Source organism: Lynx canadensis, chromosome B1 (assembly GCF_007474595.2).
Source record: "Lynx canadensis isolate LIC74 chromosome B1, mLynCan4.pri.v2, whole genome shotgun sequence".
NCBI lineage: Eukaryota > Metazoa > Chordata > Mammalia > Carnivora > Felidae > Lynx > Lynx canadensis.
In genome coordinates, this window is record NC_044306.2 from 167672838 (window position 1) to 167695046 (window position 22209).

The 22209-nt window shown below is 32.5% G+C and overlaps 1 pseudogene; it reads right to left on the bottom strand.

The window, feature by feature from the left end:
• Nucleotides 1-13843: 13843 nt before the first annotated feature.
• LOC115513232 lies at nt 13844-13992 on the bottom strand (annotated as a pseudogene).
• Between the last annotated feature and the right edge of the window lie 8217 nt (nt 13993-22209).

Below are 22209 nucleotides of genomic sequence, written 5' to 3' on the forward strand. Positions count from 1 at the left end.
ATTTTCTATCTGTAGTTACCAGAACTCTTTCTTTGATCTATTATTCAGCTACTCTGGTAGTACCTCTTCATAAGACATAGTATATTCAAATATTACTAGAAACTTTGCAATTCGGTGCCATTGTTTTGAAGGTAGTCTGTAAACACTTTTTGGATCTTAAAAATCTCTACTTTTTTAATATACCATATAACATAGCAGTTGAAATGTAGAGATTCAGGAGTCATACTTATTTTTAGGTCTGGTTCCATCTGAACTTCGGTGTCACCACTGTGGGCAAGGTATTCAGTATATATAGATCTCAGCCTTCTTATCTGTATAATTTGTATAACAATAGCATGATTTAATATGAGTGTCATGAACAAATGTATAAATAACTGAAAAGAATTTAGCACCATGTCTGAAACATGCTCAGAGGCAAATGAATTTAACTGTTAAGAAACCATATTCTTTGTGTCTGAATATGGGTCTTAAAGAATTATTCCCAATAAAAAAATAAATGGACATCATTTAACAACAAGAAAATTGTACAGTAAACTGTAAAGTAAATGCTTCCCTTCTAGGTGATTTTCTGAAACCTCAAGGAACATAAATATGAAGGTAGGAAAAATTAGAAGAAAAATCTTCATATAATAATTGATTTGTTGAGGGACGCCTGGGTGGCTTAGTTGGTTAAGCGTCCAACTTCAGCTCGGGTCATGATCTCACCATTCCCAAGTTTGAGCCCTGCATCGGGCTCTGTGTTGACAGTTCAGAGCCTGGAGCCTGTTTCAGATTCTGTTGCCTTCTCTCTCTCTCTGCCCCTCCCCCACTCACGCTCTGCCTCTCTCCCTCTCTCTCTCAATAATAAATAAATATTAAAAAGAATAATAACTGATTTGTTGAAAAAATCTCACTAAGAACCTATCCATACAAACACGCGAAATTACAATGATATAAAAGGAATATACATATGATTAATTTGGGGAAATAAATAAAAAGAAATGAAAACCATTTTTGTGTTATGGTGGCAACTTTATGAGGGAACTTATTTTTAAAATTTCTTTTAGTTTTCCAATATTTTAAACATGCCTTTGGTGTCAAGGTATGTGAATACTTCCTTCTTTGTTGAATAAGTACCAGGTAGCATAGTTTTACATCAATGGCTTTTTCTAGATCATTTGTGTTCATGTGTGTTTATTTTAGGGGTCATCCGTGGACCTAATTAAAAAGAACTTGATGGCTTCTCCTGAATATCTAATATCTAAGTGTTCAATTTCAGTAACTCTGAAAAACAGTCTAAAGAAGAAAAACAAAATAAGACACCTGCTATTTCCCAGAAGGATCCTTTTCTGTGAAGCTCTAGCATACTTAATCTTCCTCCAATTGTATTTTGGATTACTTTTGTGGATATGAAGCTTGAAAAAAGAAATTAAATACCAAAGCATGCATAGCTAGATGATTCCTCAATTTAACATTTTTAAACATTTTAATTATAAGATTAGAGTCTTTCTATTTCCTAAATTCCATTCTAAGTATTTTAATCCTTTGATTCTTCAGGTATTATAGAATAATTTAGGTTCATATTCAATCAGTCTTATTTAAAGCTTTCACTCAAATTATGATTTCTCTGTACAAAATGGAAAAATAAAGTGGATGATGCAATAACTCTCACAGATACAAACACAAGGCATATTCATTTCTGCCCTCTTTAGCTTTGTGCTCTCTGCTTGTCTTATTACATTTTTACTTCCTCTTTTGTTATGCTCTCATAATTCTCATCTAAACAATTTAATTTAATTTTTCTTTATTCTGTAAAGGATTGATATCCATGAAATGGAAAAAAAATCCTATTTGGAGATATACTTATGGTTTAATGGGACATGGTGTTGTGGAAAGATTATGGACTTAAATGCATGCTCTTAATTACTCTATCATGTATTAGAGATGGGTCTTTTCTCATACATGTTAGAAGAACAGATAAGAAGAGACCAGAATAATCACTTATCATTATTTACATGTGCAATACATCTAAGAAATATTTAAGTAGAAATAAACAGTGATAAGCTATTCTTGAGACTGGGAGAAGATCCCTCTCCTTCAGAGGAAGAAGGACCTACTAATGTTCAATTGGGTTTTAGTAGATTCTAGTAGATAAATCTTACTTAAGAAGCATTGATCCTAGAAGTAAGAAAAAGTATTCTTTGGCCAGAAACCAGGATTTTCTCTCTCTTAAAAAGTTGCTGAGTATAGAAAGTCCATGGATTGTTTCCAGGATTTTCATGAGCCAGATAAGCAAAACATGCATGTGACTGTCTGTTTTGTTTAATTTGGAAATTGCTCATAGGAAACCATGATTTTTTTCTATGTCCTGAAGGTTTTTATGTACTTATTCTAAACAAAAATATGTGGTATGAGATATGATTTTAATTCTTATGAATTCTCATTTTTCTTATTATGCATTAGTACGAAAGCAAAACCAAAGATTAGCATAATTGAAATCACTTTCTTAGTTGAATCCAAACTTGATTTTGTATTTTTGCATAATCTTGTCTTTGTTTTTCAGCCAGTTGAAACTTATTTTTATAAGAAAATATAAATAAGTGCAAAGGCCATATTTTTCTGCGCTTGTGTTAAAAAAAAATCATTTTCTGGAATGCCTGGGTGGTTCAGTTGGTTGAGCTCTGAATCCTGATTTCGGCTCAGGTCATGATCCCAGGGTTGTGAGGCCAAGCCCTGAGTCAGGCTCCGCAGTGATCATGGAGCCTGCTTGGGATTCTCTCTCTCCCCCTCTTTCTCTGCCCTCCCCCAAAATAAATAAATAAACATTAAAAACTCATTTTCCAAAGTAATAGAGTAAATCATATGTTAAAAATACACTTAAGTGTAATTATTCTGGAGATCTTTGAACATTTAGTTTCTCAAAATTTCCATAACTCCCAGAAGTTAACAACTCTTATTGTAAACCACTGGGCTGTGTTCCTGACAGCCTACGCTGAGAAGCAGAACAGTGCATGTAATTGTCAGAGTCACTCAGTCTAGCAGATCTGTTAATAAATCCTTGCGGGTATATAAATACACAACTAAGTAAGCATAAATTATTAATGACTTTAGGCTACATAAACTTAGGCAAAACCAGGGTTATGATAACCTCAACCTGATTATGCGGGTTTATTTTAACAACATCTTTACTGAGATACAATTTACATACCATGCAATTCATCCACTTAAACTACACAATTCAATGATTTGCAGCATATTCCAAGATATGTACAATCACCACCACAGTCAATAATACAACATTTCATAATCTGAAAAAGAAACACCATGACCTTTAGCTATCATCCTCTTATCCCCTATCCCTAAGAAACCATCATTTTAATTTCAGTCTCTATAAATTTGCCTATTCTGGACATTTCACATAACTGGAAATATATTCTATGTGGTCTTTGTTTTCATGATTCATCTATGTTATAGCATATGTTAAGACTTTATTCATAATATCCCATTGTATGAACATAGCACATTTGTTTATCTATTCATTAGTTGATGGACTTTGGGTTTGTTTCCAAATTGGGGCTATTATGAGCAATGTTTCTATAGACATTTGCGCACACTTTCTGTGGGGACAGATATTTTCATTTATTTCGGATATATACCTAATAGTGGGATGCTTCAAAGGCCTCAGTCAAGAAAGTGAAAAGACAATCTATAGAATGTGAGAAAATATTTTCAAATCATATCTCTGATAAGCAACCTGAGTGTAATACATAAATAACTCTTATAACTCAATAATAAAAGGATAAATAACGAAATCAAAAAGGAGCAAAGAATGTGAACAGACATTTATCTAAAAAAGATATACAAAATGGTCACTAAGCACATGAAAACATGTTTTGACATCATTCGGTCATCAGGAAAATGAAAATCGAAACCACAATGAGACACAACATCACACCCACTAGAATGACTGTAACTAAAAATTCCGATGATAACCAATATTGTCAAACTGTGGTACATCAATCAGAAGCTTCATATATTGCTAATGGGAATGTAAAATGGTGCCACCACTTTGGAAAAAAGTCTGATGGTTCCTCAAATTGTTAGAGTTACCATATAATCATATGTTTTAAAATTATTTTCAGCTACCTCTGATGGTAAACTCCTGAGTTATTTTTCACAAGAACTGCATCTTTGTCAATTTGTATCTTCAGGATAATTGGTGAAAAACATCTGTGGCAAAATATCATATAAGAAATTCTTTTCGGGCGCCTGGGTGGCGCAGTCGGTTAAGCGTCCGACTTCAGCCAGGTCACGATCTCGCGGTCCGTGAGTTCGAGCCCCGCGTCGGGCTCTGGGCTGATGGCTCAGAGCCTGGAGCCTGTTTCCGATTCTGTGTCTCCCTCTCTCTCTGCCCCTCCCCCATTCATGCTCTGTCTCTCTCTGTCCCAAAAATAAATAAACGTTGAAAAAAAAAATTAAAAAAAAAAAAAAAGAAATTCTTTTCATCTTGTGTAATGTGGTATTCTACCGGTTAAATGAAGGAGACCCTGAAGAATTCACTGGCCAAATTAACTTCTCATCCCTGCATAATTTCTAACAGGATAAAGTAATCAGATATAGATGTTTCAGGATCTGGAGGAAGATAGATGTGCAGGTGAATCAGAACTAAAGTTGGTGGGAACTGATTGTAATAAAAGGAGATTTTTAATTATAAACAAAAATCACATTTAAATTTCCCATTGATTTATAAAATATTGCCTTCTGGTCTCACGTAGTCCATGGCAATCTACCCGTGATTCCTTTACAATATTTTTCAGATCTTCTATAACCCGGTATCAGCCATCATGGTTCATTAAAGCACCACTGCAACAGATCAAAAATCCTTTTGATTTTCCTTTCAGCCTCTGTCCTCTCTTATCCATCCCATATATCACAGTGCAAATGTTCCTCAAATGTCTATTTGCCTGTTAACTGTTCATTTACTCAAAATAAAGCCTCTAGTAAGGTCTTGTAACCATTGGATAACTATTCTTTATATATCTCTGTACTCTAACCATGCAAATATAATAGGAAACTCATATATAGCCCTTATCTATTTGAAAATAATATATATGCCATGTTTGTTTTCCTTCATTCAAATTTTTATCCGAATTTTTAAAGCAAGGCTTAAATGATTTTTTTTATGTACTTGACCTGACAAAGATTGATAGCAGTGTGTCAAAGACCTGCTATTCAGGGCATAAAAGTTCGAGACCATTATGTTCACATTAGTATTATATTATTCATTAATATAAAATAATCCTTGTTTCATATACCATTTTTTTCCTTAAATACTACTTCAATAAATGTTAAAATTACAATCCTACTTTCCTTTGTCAGGTTTACGCTTTATCTATTTTTCTTAGATGCCAATGCCATAGCAATTTTTTTCACATTTTCCCCTTCATTGCTTGTGAACGTTTTAATTGGAGTTTCAAAGAAATTAAAACCTGCTACTGATTACTTGACAAGGTCTGAACCCAGAAAACACCTTAATATGTTATATACTTCAGTATGAGGTTTTTAATTCATTTTTCTGACTCTCCACAAATGTTTAGATTTTATATAAAAATGTCAAATCTCCTATACACTTCTTTTCTTTATAGAGCGTATAATTTGATTATAACTTACAAAGAAAAAAAGCACTTAGAATACTTGTCAGAAAATATAAACTCAAATTGTCTGCACTCCAGGACCCATCAAAAGCTTAGAGAGAAGTTATATATAGAGAAGTTTGTGTAGAGGTGCTGAAGAGTCCTCCCATGCTCTCTTATTGTAAGGCATGTTCTTCAATTGAGTACATAACTGAATAGAAGTATAGATCCTCACAGAATCATTTTGCAGGAATGATATTTAATAGCAAAATCTTGACTTTTTTAATTAGTACAAGGAATGGTAATAAGAAAATCACTTTCAGACTTGACACAAAATTATTTCCAAAGACATTACCAGAAAGCAACATTAGAAAATGTTCCCCAATGACAATGAGAAAATTAATTTATAACCAATTCCTATTAAAATTTAATCTCTGAAAAAATATTTCTCTACTGAGTAATTTCTAGCAAATAGTTTCCCCTTTTGTTTTGGCTATCAGTAAGTTTATAGCCAAAGTTTATTTTTGTCCAATGCGTTAGAGAAGAGACATGTGGGTGGAGACTATTGGAAGTTCCATAAACCAAGCTGAGTGGCAATCTTTGAGCATTTGCTATTTTCTTGCTTGATCTGTGCGGAAATAGAATTAAAGTGTGTCCATTGAAAGAATGGAATTAAAATATATCAGTTGGAAAGCATGACAGGCTAAATCCATCATCTAGACCAGGTAGAATATTTTTAAAAGGGAAATAAAATAAATAATAAAATAAATATGTAATATGATCTTGAGTTATCTGGAATTGTTTAATTCTTGCTACTTTGATTATTTTTAAAATTTTTTTTAAGTTTATTTATTTGGAGAGACAGAGAGAGTGGAGGAGAGGCAGAAAGAGAAGGAGAGAGAGAATCCCAGGCAGGCTCTGTGCTGACAGCATGGATACTCTCACCATATGCTGGCTACTTTGTAATATCTCTGTTGGAAAATAGGAGAAAGTCTTCTCTTAAGGAAAATTACAGTTCTGTGTCATCAGTGTCAATCAGTGCAAAAGAGGAACATAGACCACCTTAAAAGAGAGAAGCACTAGGCATGTTCTATCCACAGGGCTTTGTCTGTGTGTACCTTCTAATATGCCATATGTTCAATTCTTTTATTTTTTAAATTAATTTATTTTTTAATTTACATCCAAGTTAGTTAGCATATAGTGCAATGATGATTCCAGGAGTAGATCCCTTAATGCCCCTTAACCTTTTAGCCCATCCCCCCTGCTACAACGCCTCCAGCAACCCTCTGTTTGTTCCCCATATTTAAGAGTCTCTTATGTTTTGCCCCCCTCCATGATTTTATATTATTTTTGCTTCTCTTCTCCTATGTTCATCTGTTTGTATCTTAAAGTCCTCATATGAGTGAAGTCATATGTTATTTGTCTTTGTCTGACTAATTTCGCTTAGCATAATACCCTCCAGTTCCATCCATGTAGTTGCAAGTGGCAAGATTTCATTCTTTTTGATTGCCGAGTAATACGCCATTGTATATATATACCACATCTTCTTTATCCATTCATCCATCGATGGACATCTGGGCTCTTTCCATACTTTGGCTATTGTTGATAGTGTTGCTATAAACATTGGGGTGCATGTATCCCTTTGAAACAGCACACCTGTATCCCTTGGATAAATACCTAGTAGTGCAATTGCTGTGTCATAGGGTAGTTGTATTTTTAACTTTTTGAGGAACTTCCGTACTGTTTTCCAGAGTGGCTGCACCAGCTTGCGTTCCCACCAACAATGCAAGAGATCTTCTTTCTCTGAATTCTTGCCAACATCTGTTGTTGCCTGAGTTGTTAATGTTAGCCATTCTGACAGGTGTGAGGTGGTATCTCATTGTGGTTTTGATTTGTATTTCCCTGATGATGAGTGATGCTGAGTATTTTTTCATGTGTCAGTTGGCCATCTGGATGTCTTCTTTGGAGAAGTGTCTATTCATGTCTTTTGACCATTTCTTCACTGGATTATTTGTTTTGTGGGTGTTGAGTTTGATAAGTTCTTTACAAATTTTGGATACTAACACTTTATCTGATATGTTGTTTGCAAATATCTTCTCCCATTGTGTCGGTTTCCTTTTAGTTTTGATGATTGTTTCCTTCACTGTGCGGAAGCTTTTTATTTTGATGAGGTCCCAGTAGTTCATTTTTGCTTTTGTTTCCCTTGCCTCCAGAGACGTGCTGAGTAAGAAGTTGCTGCAGCCAAGATCAAAGACGTTTTTGCCTGCTTTTTCCTCAAGGATTTTGATAGATTCCTGTCTTACATTTAGGTCTTTCATCCGTTTTGAGTTTATTTTTGTGTATGGTGTAAGAAAGTGGTCCAGGTTTATTCTTCTGCATGTCGCTGTCCAGTTTTCCCAGAACCACTTGCTGAAGAGACTGTCTTTATTCCATTGTATATTCTTTCCTGCTTTGTCAAAGATTAGTTGGCTATACATTTATGGGTTCATTTCGGGGTTCTCTATTGTGTTCCATTGATCTGGGTGTCTGTTTTTGTGCCAGTGTCGTACTGTCTTGATGATTACAGCTTTGTAATATAGCTCTTCAATTCTTTTAGAAGTTTTAACTCTTTAAAGGCCAGAGATTTTACAATTAGAAAGCTAACAAGCAAATTCTGGTAAAGTATTGTTACTTAAATTTATTCTGTGTAAAATAAAATCTCTTAATAATTCCAAAATTTCCGTATCGTGACATGAAAAATACTTTTAATTAATTTGTTAATGTTGAATAATTTTGAAACTTTGCTTTTCATGATATATAATTCATTGTTAAAATGTAGTGTAAAAGTTCTGTGTCCTTGATACTGTTTTTTTTTTTGTATTGGATTAACTTTTAAAACATGAGATACTTAAAAAAAATCTACCAGAAAAATCCAAGGAGAAAGTTCATGTTTTGCATTAGATTGGAAGAATATTATGGAAAATACCAGGCCATACTTGTACCTGATAATGGTAAGCCATAAAACCAACGTCATGGAACTAAAAAACTGACAAAACGAAAAATATTACATCATTTTGGGGTGCCTGGATGGCTGTCAGTTAAACGTCCAACTTCTGTTCAGGTCATGATCTCATGGTACTTTGAGTTCAAGCTCTGAGTTGGGCTCTGTACTGACAGTTTGGAGCCTGGAGCCTGCTTTGGATTCTGTGTCTCCCTCTCTCTCTGTTCCTCCCCTGCTCATACTCTCTCTCTCAAAAATAAATAAACATTTAAAAAATAAAAAAATAAATATTATAGCATTTAAATGTAGAAATATGTCAAATGAAATGAAATAAAGTAAAATAACTATGTTAAATAAAAAGACCTTGTGTCCAAGCACTCGTATTTAATTGAAAATCTTTGGCAGTATTTTTTCATGGTTCTTGTCTACAGCTTTTAAAATGTGGCCATGAAGAAGTGTGAATCATCTCTGTATTTCTGAATAAAGCTAACCTAAATTAAAGAAAAGGCATGGCCACTTATAACAAAAACTAATAAAACAGTGTTTCATGTGTTAGGTTTTAAAAGAAATTGTCTAGAATAATAGACAAATACTAATATCACAGAATGAAGTGCTAATTTGTAGGAATATTTATAGTTTAAAAAAATTGGAGGAATTTGGGACACCTTTAAATGTAGCAACTTATTTTCTGGAATCTAGGTAAAATATTTATTATGAACAGCAGGGGAGTACAGTGGTCTATCCCCAGTAGATTCACTAATTTCACTCATTCCCAGGTCTTTATTTCAAAGATTAAATGATTTACACACAATCTGTAGATAACATCAGATTCCTTGTATATTTAAATATCAGAAAAATAAAGAATAGGCTTTAAGAAGAATATGACCAAAGACCAGTTGGTACATGAATCATTTTTTAAAAATCCAGAATATAACTTAAAAATAAAGTCCAAACAATCTGGTTATAGAAGATTGAGAAAGTTCAGTGAAGTTGGAACATACTGAATTGTCAACATCCCAACTGAAATTGCCATTTCAGTGATGACACTTTTGTGACTGTTTTGAAATAATATTTGGAATCACAGAAATATTAACATGTTATGAGGGTTATAATAATATAGTAATGCAAAGTACTCTTACTGTTCATGACAACAATCCTGGTAATGAAAAACTTTAAATAAAAACGAAGAAAGTAACAAAGGAGAACTTCCTTCCACATATCATCCAGACCTACTAAAGAGAGATATCCCAATTTTCTACAAAATAAAGTTTCTCCCTGAAATTAAAAGACATTGACTTCTTACCTGCCTCTAAATATATTGTTCTCTCCAAAGAGCTTTTAATAGAAGCTTGGCTACCCAGAAGAGAATGGGAAAAATTCAAGGTGCCAATGCTTTGTTTAGTCTCTGTAACACTTGCTCAGTCTAGAAAGAGATAAAACGATGAATAATTGCTTATTGATTTTAGAATAAAACTGACCTTCAAAACCACAATAAGCTTATGGGTTAATTAATGAAATTCAAGTATTTCACCTCCAGGTCTGGAACAGGAGAATTTGTTATCAAACACACTGTCCTAAAAAAAATAGCTAAAGGAAAATTCTTGAGATGGAAAGGAAATGATAAAGTAAGGAATCTTGGAAGATCAAAATGGATGAAATCACAATGTAAAAAGTGAAAATCCAAGTAAATACAATAAACTCATGAGCTTTCTAAATTATGTTTGTCTGTGAAAGAAAATATTATAATATCATCTGATGTGATTCTTGAGTATGTAGGGAAATGTTTAAGACAATTATTTTAAATTGGGAAAATGTAAAGGGACTTAAAGGGACATAAATTTTCTACACTTTCTTCAAAATGGTGAACATAAATAATTGTGATAAATTATATATGGATAATGTAATACACATAGCAACTATTAAACATCTGTACAAAGAGAAACACTCAGAAATAATATAGGTAAATCAAAATGAAATTGTAAAAAATAAAAAAAAAACTATGAAAATCCATAGGAAAACAGAAAAAGTAAAAACAAAGAAATGAAGAACAAAGGAAATAAACCTAAGAAATAAAATGCCTCACTCAATCTCAAATCAATAATTACATTAAGTGGAAATGCTCTAAATATATGAAACAAAAGTCAGAGATTGGCAAATTGAATTTAAAAACCCACACGATCCATCTACATGCTATGTACAAGAAAATCACTTGAAATAATGATACAAGGGATATTGAAACAGACTCTGAATTCATTAAACTCAACAAATATTAGAGGCATGGTGATGAATGACAGTTACATTCTAGTTTATTGTATGTATATTGTTTATTGATTGCTCTTAATATTGTAATATTCAAACCTAAGGGAAAACTATAAGTATATTCTTCTTAAATGTCCTAAAACATGTTATTTCATTTTATTTCTGTTCTTTCTCATGGTTTAGACTGTCCAACTTTTGGGTTATCTCTGTCTTTTTCCCTCAAAATTTAGACATTCTCATTAGTTTTATACAGTAAACATTTTCTTATAATTACTCACATTATTTTCTTATCATTATTTTCTTTCTGATTATTTATTTAATTTCATATTTTGTCAGATATCATTTACCATTTTCTTGATATATACCCTTTAAAAGTTATTTTAGCAATGTGGTGTCTAGGTAGTTCAGTCAGTTAAGTGTCTGACTCTTGATTTCGGCCTAGGTCATGACCCACACACAGTTCGTGGGTTTGAGTCCCATCTGGCTCTGTGCTGACAGTGTAGAGCCTGCTTGAGATTATCTCTCCTTTCTCTCTGCCCTTCCACCACTCACTCTCTCTGTCTCTCTATCCAAATAAACTTAAATTTTCTTTTAAAGGTTATTTTAGCAAAGTCCATCATAGTAAATTGTTAGTTTCTTTTAGTATGAAATGTTATATTCCATTTTAATTCATGAATTAGTATTAAGCTGAGGTTATAGGGTGAAAATTTCCTTCTTTCTGAAAATTTGATATTATTCTGTCTTCTCACTTTCACTGTTTCTATTGACAATGTTTGTATTGATTTGTTATTTTTTCAGGATAAACTATATCATCTGGATATTTTAATATAACTGATTTTAACATTCTGTAGTTTTACTATTATGTAGCTTATATTTTCTTTTATATATGCTGCTTAGTGTTTATTATGGTTCTTTAACTATAAATTAAAGTATATCATCATTTATGGAAATATTTCACTTCAAATATTGCCTCCTTTACAGTCTCTTTTTTCTATTTTGGGACTCTGATTACATATATATTCCATCCTCTATGTCTTTTATTTTTTATTTCATATTTTCTACCTCTTTCTCTTTAATATCTTAAGTTATGGAAAACATCTTTGAATGTAAGTTCCAGTTCACTAGTTCTTCATGTCTACACTTAAAATATCAAATTTTGGGGGCTCACAGTTAAGCATCCAACTTTGGCTCAGGGCATGATCTCATGGTCTGTGGTTTCACGTTCTGACAGCTCAGAGCCTGGAGCTTGCTTCGGATTCTCTGTCTCCCTCTCTCTCTTCCGCTTTCTCACTCATGCTCTGTCTCTCAACAATAAATAAATAAACATTAAATAAACATTATTTTTTTAAATGTCAATTTTTTTCTTGATATCATTTTCTTTAAATATCAATTTTTTCCTACAAGGCTTATGGTTTTCATTAATTAAAGTTCTATTTTCTTAAATATGTCTTGTTTTTTCTAATTTGATTTCCATCTTCTATATCTTCATACAGAATATTTTTATATTTCCTATCCAATATTTCCAATACTTCATTTTGAATTAGCTCTAATTCTAGTTAAGCAGATAGTATATTAGAAACCCAGATAGACCCTTTAAGTCCATCCTTAAGATCTCACTAATTCTAAATTGTTAATACCATATCCTTTTTCTACATTTTTAAAGATTTTTTAAAAAATAAATAAATTTTGAAATTCTTATGGCTCTTTTGTCATATTTAAAGATACATTACTTATCTAATATTCATAGATATATCAGCACTTGATTTAAGAATTCCCAACAATGATAGAAAGTGAGACCTCTCACCATAAATTGGTGAAATTATTGACCCAAGTTGTTCAATATTTTAACCATATAGTGTGTGTGTGTGTGTGTGTGTGTGTGTGTATGCTGATAAGTGGTCTCCCAGGCTAGGAGAACCTCTGAAAGGACTGTCATACATTAATAATCACAGATTTTACATATCATAATGAAAGATACAAAGCAAAATCAGCAAAAGGAAAAGGCACATGGGACAAAATCCAGAGGAAACCAGGCACAATCTTGCAGAAGTCCTCTCCTAGTAGAGTCAGGCAGAATGTGCTAAATTCCCTCGGTAACCAGTTGTGACAATGAATATGAAATACTTTCTACCAGGGAAACTCACCAGAAACTGAGTGTCTAGAGTTTTTCCTTGGGACCATTCATATAGGTACCCTTTGTCTAGCAGGTACCACATTTCAAGACTATCAGTAGGAAATAGGTATTCACAGAAAACCACTTTTTTAGAACAGTTTATGCACTTCGTGAGCCATTCTCATCAGTTACGATTTTTCCCATGATTGATGTTTCCAGACATCTTTAGTAAAAGGACAACTCTTCAAGCAGATCTTTCTCAAGATAGCAGTATCAGGTCTTCAGTGTTGATTTTCTGCCACTGTGTTTGTGTCTGTGTTCTATGTTCCCACTTTAATTTCACTGAGAAAAATAATAGAAGAAAATTTTCATGTATTCCCAGAAGCACATTTACCAAACCATTGTATATATACCCATATGTTCTCAGTTCTCTCCTAATACTCCAGATTGTTCTCTTTAAGACCAATTGCTCTGCTTGTAGGGCCTATTCCATCTACTCTCATTCCTCCCTCTCACTACTCTTACCATACAAAACCCTACAATATTGATATATGAAAATCAAACAAGAAATCCTTATATTTAGTAAGTATAATAATAAGAATCCCATTACCAAATCATCTTTAGATCACTCGAATAAATTCCACATGATTAAATATTCTTTTGCTACGGGAGATTTTCTTACTTTTAAAGATTTATACTCAATCCCTTACAAAGGTAGCATTTGCATTATCTAATTACCTAATTGAAATATAATAAAATGGTAGGTATTTCATACTTATGCATATAAATTTATACATATTACACTTAAAATCTTTAAAATGAAACAAAATTAAGTTCAAATCACGGCTCTGCCATCAAGTCATCAGATTTCTTTTTTAACCAGGAAAAATGTGAATGCAGTCCCCCACTACCACAAATTTTGCAGTTGAGTTTCCCACATTTGGAGAAATTGCACATCGAGAGTGCAATGGATAAGCCTTGCCCTTGGAAAACTAACTTCATAATCACGGTATCTCCCCTGCCAGTATTTCTCATTTTTTTAAAGTTTATTTTATTTATTTTGGGAGATGGCGGGTGGGGGAGGGGCAGAGAGAGAAGAAGACAGAGAATCCAAAGCAGGATCTGCTCTATCAGTGCAAAGCCAGATGCAGGGCTAATCCCATGAACTCTGAGTTCATGACCTGAATCAAAATCAAGAGTTGGACACTTAACTGACTAAGCCACCCAGTTGCCATAAGTCATCAGATTTTTAAGTCTGAAAAATTTATATGTAACTTTTCTAAACTTCAAATCCTATAATGTGAAAATAACTTTGTCATAAAAATTATCTGGTGTATTCATGTTTATGAATCTCTAATATTGCTATAAAGCTTGGAGTATCATGTGTTAGTCTATATTTTCTTCCAATCCTTGCACATTTCCTCCAAAATACCTTTTTCAGATAAAGAATGATTGAAAATATCACAGAAATATTTTTTAGATGGAAGTTTGTATTAAGGGCTCTGTCCCTTGATATAGCATGATGTTCATTCAGCTTTTAGCAGTTAAGTTCGAAGAATACACGTGAACTCCTTTACTGAATCTTATCTTACCCCTACTGACACTACATGCTAGAGCTTTTCATTTTTATGAGCATCTGGGAAAGCTATATGCCTACCGTCTTTTAATTCTTATGTATTATGTTTATTGTGAAGCACATTTTTAATATAACCACCCTGCAGATAATGAGTATTAGACTACTTTTTCTCTGTTTATTCTTTGTCAGAAGCTTAGGCTCTGTTACCATTGCAACATGTGTTTTTAATAGCATCTTAATTTAAATAGATTATTTAAAATCCAGGTTGAAAGCAGAGGTGCAATAAAATATTTATTTAGAAACAGCTTTTGTAGTTTTACAAAAAGCCTAAATTATCTACTTAGAAACAGCTTCTTTATTTCTAAATTTCTATAAACGGAATTGAATTTAACCTATAGATCAATTTGAAGGAAATGGAATCTTTACAATGCTGAATGTTATAATCCTTACAGATAATGTTTTTCTCTAGTTATGTTTGTATTTATTTTAGCAGTCAGATATTTGCAGTTGTAGAGATCTTTCAAATATTTTCATAAAATTATACTTAAGAGTTTTATGTTGTTGAATTCTTTTATAAAGGACATTTATTTCTTATTTCAGTTTACAAACATCCATTGCTAGCACTGAGATATACAATTGACTTTTACATATTGATTTTTTACCCTGTTAACTTATTAACTTATGTACCTTTTTTGGGTACATTTCATGCGATTTTTATATACAGACTATTTTGTAGTTTATAAACAAAGGTAGCTTTATACTCATTTCTAATGTGTGTGATTTTTTTTTCTTGCTTAAGACACTGGTTATGATTTTTCTAAAGTTTTTCTTTTAATATTTATTTGTTTCTTAGAGTGCAAGCAGGGAAGGGGCAGAGAGAGAGGGAGACACAGAATCTGAAGCAGGCATCAGGCTCTGAGCTGTCAACACAGAGACTGATGTGAAGCTTGAACCCACGAACTGTGAGATCATGACCTGAGCCAAAGTCAGACAGACCCTTAACCAATTGAGCCACCCAGGCACTCCAGGATCTTAAGGCAATATCATGTGGAAGTGATAACAACAAATATATTTGTTTTACTCTTAATATTAGAGAAAAAAACACTCCCTCTTTCATCATTAAGTATCAGCTGTAGATATTTTGTGTATGTTCTTTCTGGGGATGAAGAAATTTCTTTCTCTTCCTTGTTTGCTGGGGATTTTTATCATGAATGAGTGTTGAATTTTGTCAAATGCTTTTTATACATTTGTGCTATTGCCCATTTTTTTTCTTTTATAGTCTCTAATATGATAAATTACATTGATTTGTTTTTCAATATTAATTCAGCATCTTGCACTGCTGGGATAAAACCCACTTGGTGGTCATAAGTTATCACTTTTATTTATTGCTAGATTCAGTTTGCCAACATTGTTAAGGATCTTGTTATCTACATTAATACAGAAAAGTATCTCTTTATAATGTCTTTGTCTGCTTTTGATATCAGGGTAATAGTAGTCATATAAATGAGTTGTATAGTATTCCCTCATCTTCAATTTTGTGAATAATTGTGCTTAGAACTCGAATTATTTTGTCTTGCCTCCAGGCTCTTTAACTTTCAGACAAATTATCTTTATGCCATTAACAACTAAGATATCAGAAAAAGACATATCAAATTTTTAGACATGTTTTCTTATATTGGACAATAGGATGTACAGGATTGTGAAACCTGACTAAATTAAAAACAACTTGAGTCCTGTGATTGCATTAGTTTATTTATTATCTGAAGTTGGCTTTCAGGCCATAGCACAAAGATGAGGTAACCAAAATAGTCCCTTATTTGTTGAAGAGAAACATATTATAGTTCAATGAGCCAGAAACAGAAAGAATGTGTGGACAGAATATTGAAAAAGAGAAAACTAGAAAGAGAACTTTAGAAATCAATGTAGGAGTTTCTTTAAATCTTTCAGTCCTTATTTTTGCAAACATTGGGTGAAATTTCATAAAAAACCCAAAGAAACCACCAGAATCCAGTAAGCCAAATAATTTCTGTAAATCACATGAGTTGAAGTTCCCAACAACCAGACCAGAGAGGTCTTGTATTACATAGAACATAAGCAGTGTCCTAAAAGGATCATGCTTTGAGAGTAGATCAAAATTAGGCCCAGAATCTAAAGTCAAGTATACTTATTTATAGTTTTTTAAAAGCATTTTGATGTATCATCCATCTAGGTTTTATTTTATGAATGGTGTTTGATAGAAATAGGTGTATATGAATATGTAGAGTGTATATACGTACATAATATATGACAGTTTCTTTGTACTATTAAGTCACATTACAAATCAAAGTCAGACAACACTAGAATATTATTAAGTCAGTTACTTGGGCAATTAACAAGAGTTTTATACTTCTTTTCCCTGTACTTTTTAATATTTCCTTTAAAATGGGAATGCTACTTTCTGTCTATTTGGGTTATCACCAAAATATATTCCTTCTTGTTTATTAAGGCCAATTCAGTTTTTTTTTATTTGAACTTCAAAAGAAGAAGGGAAGGACCTAGAGGGTATCATGCTAAGCAAAATAAGAAAGAGAAAGACAAATACCATATGATTTCTCTCATATGTGAAATCTAAAGAAGAAGAAGAAGAAGAAGAAGAAGAAGAAGAAGAAGAAGAAAGAAGAGGAGGAGGAAGAGGAGGAGGGGGAGGGTAGGAGAAGGAGGAGGAGGAAGAGAAGATAAAGGGGAAGAAACAAACAGCAGATTCAGACTTATAAATACAGAGAACAAAATGATGGTTGCCAGAGGGGAGAGGTGGGGGGGGGGGATGGGAAAAAGGGTGAAATGGAGTGGAAATACAGGTTTCCAGCTATGGAATATGTCATGGGAATAAAAGGTACAGCATAGGGAATAGTCAATGATATTGTAAAAGCACTATATAGTTACATATGGTAGCTACACTCTGGTGAACATAGCGTAACATATAGAGATGTAGTATCATAATGCTGTACACCTGGAACTAATGTAACATTGTGTGTCAACTATACTTGAATAAATAAACCCCAAAGGAGTAAGGGAGAAAATAAAAAGCTATTATAAATCTTATAAATATATACAAAAATATAAGAAAAGCATGATTGTCATAAGAATAGAACTGTTAAGCACAAAACAGAAGAACAAATGGATCTTGAAAGGTAAAATATGCTCTTTGGAATGAAAAAAAAATGAGTGAGAGATGAGATTAATACCAGATTGGGCATATCAGAAGAAAGGATCAGTGAAGTTAAAGGCATAGAACTTTACCCAAAATAAAGTACAAAGTAACAATAATTGGAAAAGAAGGTTATATTATCAGTAAACTCTGGGAAATATTTAATATTCATGGCAATAGAAAATTTGAAAAAGGAATAATGTAACTAATTAAGTTTCAGTAGCTCAAAGAACTTTAAACAGAAAAACAAAGATAATTGGATCAAGACAGATCACAAATTGCTAAACAAAACTGATGGAGAAAAATCTTGAAAGCACATAGAGAGGAAAAAAATAACATATTATGTGTAGAAGAGAAAAATATGAATAAGAGTTCATGTCTCAAAATCCTGTATTCTAAAAGACAATGGAATGGCATCTTTAAAGTAACAGCAAGAAGTTTTTTCATCATTTCCTTTGTGAAATCTAGTATTAGGCAGTGTTTTTTTTTTTTTAATCTTATCACTTTATATGTTGGAGATATACTTGCCTCCTCTCATAATTTTTACACTGGTTAGTTTTCAAGTTTTCACCTTAGGTCAGACTTACAGACCATAAGAACACTGCCACTAATGTTGCTTTAAACATTTTATAACTAATGCCTATTAAGATTAACATTTACATCACTATCATTTACATTTCCCTGTATCAAACAACTCTGTTTCTATGTATTTGGGAAAAGGTGGTAAAGACAGGAAAAAGGGATGCTAGTATAAGCAAAGATATGTCACTTAGCCAATGAAAAATACATGTATTTATTTTTATAAGTATTTTTAAAAGACAGCTGATTCGAATACCATTTTATTAAAGAGTTGTACATATTAAAAAACATAAAATACGTATAGATATCTATAAAATTCAAATTCATAAACTTTGCTTGTGAATTTTTTTATTTTTCACAAAGTAATGGATGAAATACGTGTGAAGTTATTAACATCATAAGCCACTAAAATGGATATTTATTTAAACCTTCAGCTTTTAAGGTCCATGGACATTGAGAATTATGTTTAGAAAAAAGAGGTTCTCATTTGCATTGAAGTAAATAAACGTCAAAACCCAACCATAAGTACAAGATCTGACTTCCACCACCTCCATAATTTTAAAGTGTAGAATAATTTAGGAATGAGTAAGAAAATGATGAAGTAAATGTGAGCACGTTTTTATAATGTTATTACAATTTTTAAATAATATTATTCTGAAGAAACCACTTAGGCAACTTTTTTTTTTCTTTTATAAAAGCCTGATATAAAAGTTTCAGGAAGAAAAATATGTGAGGGGCACCGAGTGGCTCAGTCAGTTGAGCATCTGATTTCAGCTCAGGTCATCATTTCATGGTTCAGGGGTTTGAGCCCCCATGTCAGGCTTTGTGCTGACAGCACAGAGCCTGCTTCAGATTCTCTGTCTCCCTCTCTCTCTATCCCTCCCATGCTCATGCTCTCTCTCTCAAAAATAAATAAACTTTAAAAAAATATATGCAATATATGTAATATACAACATAGAAAACATCTTGTTTTAACATTATAATATTTAATACTACAATGTTTAATTTTAAGCATTTAAAATATTTAAATATTAAACTTAATATGTAAACATTTAATACTATAAACATGTAATATATAATATAGTTGGAAAACACTATATCTACATTTAAATGTTACAATACTTGGCACCAAGAAAACATCTGAGGAATACAGATAATATTCTTACTCATTTTTAGTTTGTCCTGAAAGCCTGAAAAATTTTACAGTATAACTTAAAGGGCTTGGAATTTTAAGGCATTTGAATCTTTTTCTTATATAGGTGATTTGGTCATTATTATTTTAGTCATATTCTGTTTATTTCTTATAGCTTATGCAACATTGGACTGTTAACTAAAACGCTCCATGCCTCAGTTTCCTTGCTAGTATAAGAACTCATTATTATCCTAAAAACCAGTAAGAACTAATGTGTTATTTACTATGTGTCATAAAATCCTTAAAACAGTGCATAATTACTGTGGAATTACATAATTACTCAGGTCATGATCTGGTGGTCCATGAGCTCAAGCCCCACATCGGGCTCTATGCTGATAGCTCAGAGCCTGGAGACTGCTTTGGATCCTTGTGTCTCCCTCTCTCTCTGCCCTACCTTGCTTGTGGTCTGTCTGTCTCTCTCTCAAACTAAATAAATATTTAATTTTTTTTAATTAAAAAAGAGGGAAATATAAATAATACAGGCCTACCTCAAGAAACAAACAAAAAAATTCAAATGAACAATCAAACCTTACACCTAAAAAAAGAATTAGAAAAAAAAAGCAAAGTCTAAAGCCAGCAGAAAGAAGGAAATAATAAAGATTAGAGCAAAAATAAATTATATAGAAACTAAAAACAAACAAAAAACAATAGAATAGATCAATGAAACCAGGAACTAGTTCTTTGAAAAAATTAATAAAATTGATAAACCTCTAACCAGACTTAACAAATAGAAAAGAGAAAGGACCATATAAATAAAGTCACAAATGAGAGAGGAGAAATCACACCAAGAAATACAATAATTATAAGAATACGATAACCTATATGCCAACAAATTGGACAACCTAGAAGAAATGGATAAATTCACAGAAACATATAAATCACCAAAATTCACACAAGAAGAAACAGAAATTTGAACAGACAAATAACAAGCAAAGAAATTAAATCAGTAATCAAAAAAACTCCCAACAAACCAAAGTCTAGGACCAGATGGGTTCATAGGTGAATTCTTCCAAACGTTTAAAGAAGAGTTAATATCTATTCTCAAACTATTCCAGAAAGTAGAAAAGGAAGGAAAACTTCCACTTTCATTCTATGAGGCCAGCATTACCTCAGTACTAAAATCAGATAAAGACACCACTAAAAAGAGAACTACAGGCCCATATATCTGATGACTACAAATTAAAAAAATCTCAATAAAATACTAGCAAACTAAATCCAACTATCCAACTATACATTAAAAAAAATCATTCACCACTAACAAGTAGAATCTACTCCTGGCTTGCTAAAATACTTCAACACTTGCAAATCAATAAACATGATATACACCACATTAATAAAAGAAAGGATAAGAATCATACGATCATTTCAACAGACACAGAAAAAAAAACATTTGACAAAGTACAGCATCCATTCATGATAAAAATCCTCAACAAAGTATGTGGGGGGGGATATCTCAACATAATAAAGGCCATCTACTAAAAATGCACAGCTAATATTATCCCCATTGGGGAAAAACAGCTTTTCCTCTAATGCCAGGAACAAAACAGATGTCCACTCTTACTACTGTTATTTAACATAGTACTGGAAGTTTTAGCCTAGCAATCAGAAAAAAAGAAATAAAAGGCATCCAAATCTGTAAGGAAGAATTCAAACTTTCACTGTTTGCAGAAGACATGATAGTATACATAGTAAACCCAAAAAACTCCACCAAAAAAATACTAGAATTGATAAACAAATTCAGCAAAGGTGCAGGATACAAAATTGACATACAGAAATCTGTTGTATTTCCATTCACCCATAATGAAGGAGCAGAAAGAGAAATTAAGGAATCAATCACATTTATAATTGTACCCAAAACTGTTAAGATACCTAGAAGTCAACCTAACCAAAGAGGTTAAGGACCTGAACACTGAAAACTAAGAAACACTGATGAAATTGAAGGTGGCACAAAGAAATTGAAAGACATCCCAGTCTCATGGATTGGAAGAACAGATATTGTTACAATGTTTATAATACCCAGGCAATCTACATATTTTAATGCAATCCTTATCAAAATACCACCAGCATTTTTCAGAGAGCTAGAACAAACAATCTTAAAATTTGTATGGAACCACAAAAGACTCTGAATAACCAAAAACCCTGAAACACAAAGCTGGAGGCATCACAATTCCAAACTACAAGTTATATTACAGAACTGTATAATCAAGACAGTATGGTACTCGTACAAAAATAGACACATAGATCAATAGAACAGAATAGAAAACCCAGAAATGGACCCGCAATTATATGGCAAATTAATTTTCAACAAAGCAGAACAGAATATCCAATGTAAAAAAGTCTTTTCAACAAATGGTTTTGGGAGAGCTGGATAGCAACATGCAATGAACGAAACTGGATCATTTTCTTACATTAAACACAAAAATAAATTCAAAATGGATTAAAGACCTAAATGTGAGAAAGGAACCCATAAAAATCCTATAAGAGAATACAGACGGTAACTTCTTTGACATTGGCAATAGGAACTTTTTTCTAGACATGACACCCCAGGCAAGGAAACAAAGGAAAAAATAAACTCTTAGGTCTAGATCAACATACAATACTTCAGCATAGTGAAGGAAACAATCAACAAAAGTAAAAGGTAACCCTCTTAATGGGAGAAGTTATATGCCAAGGACATATCTGATAAAGGGTTAGTATCCAAAATCTATAAA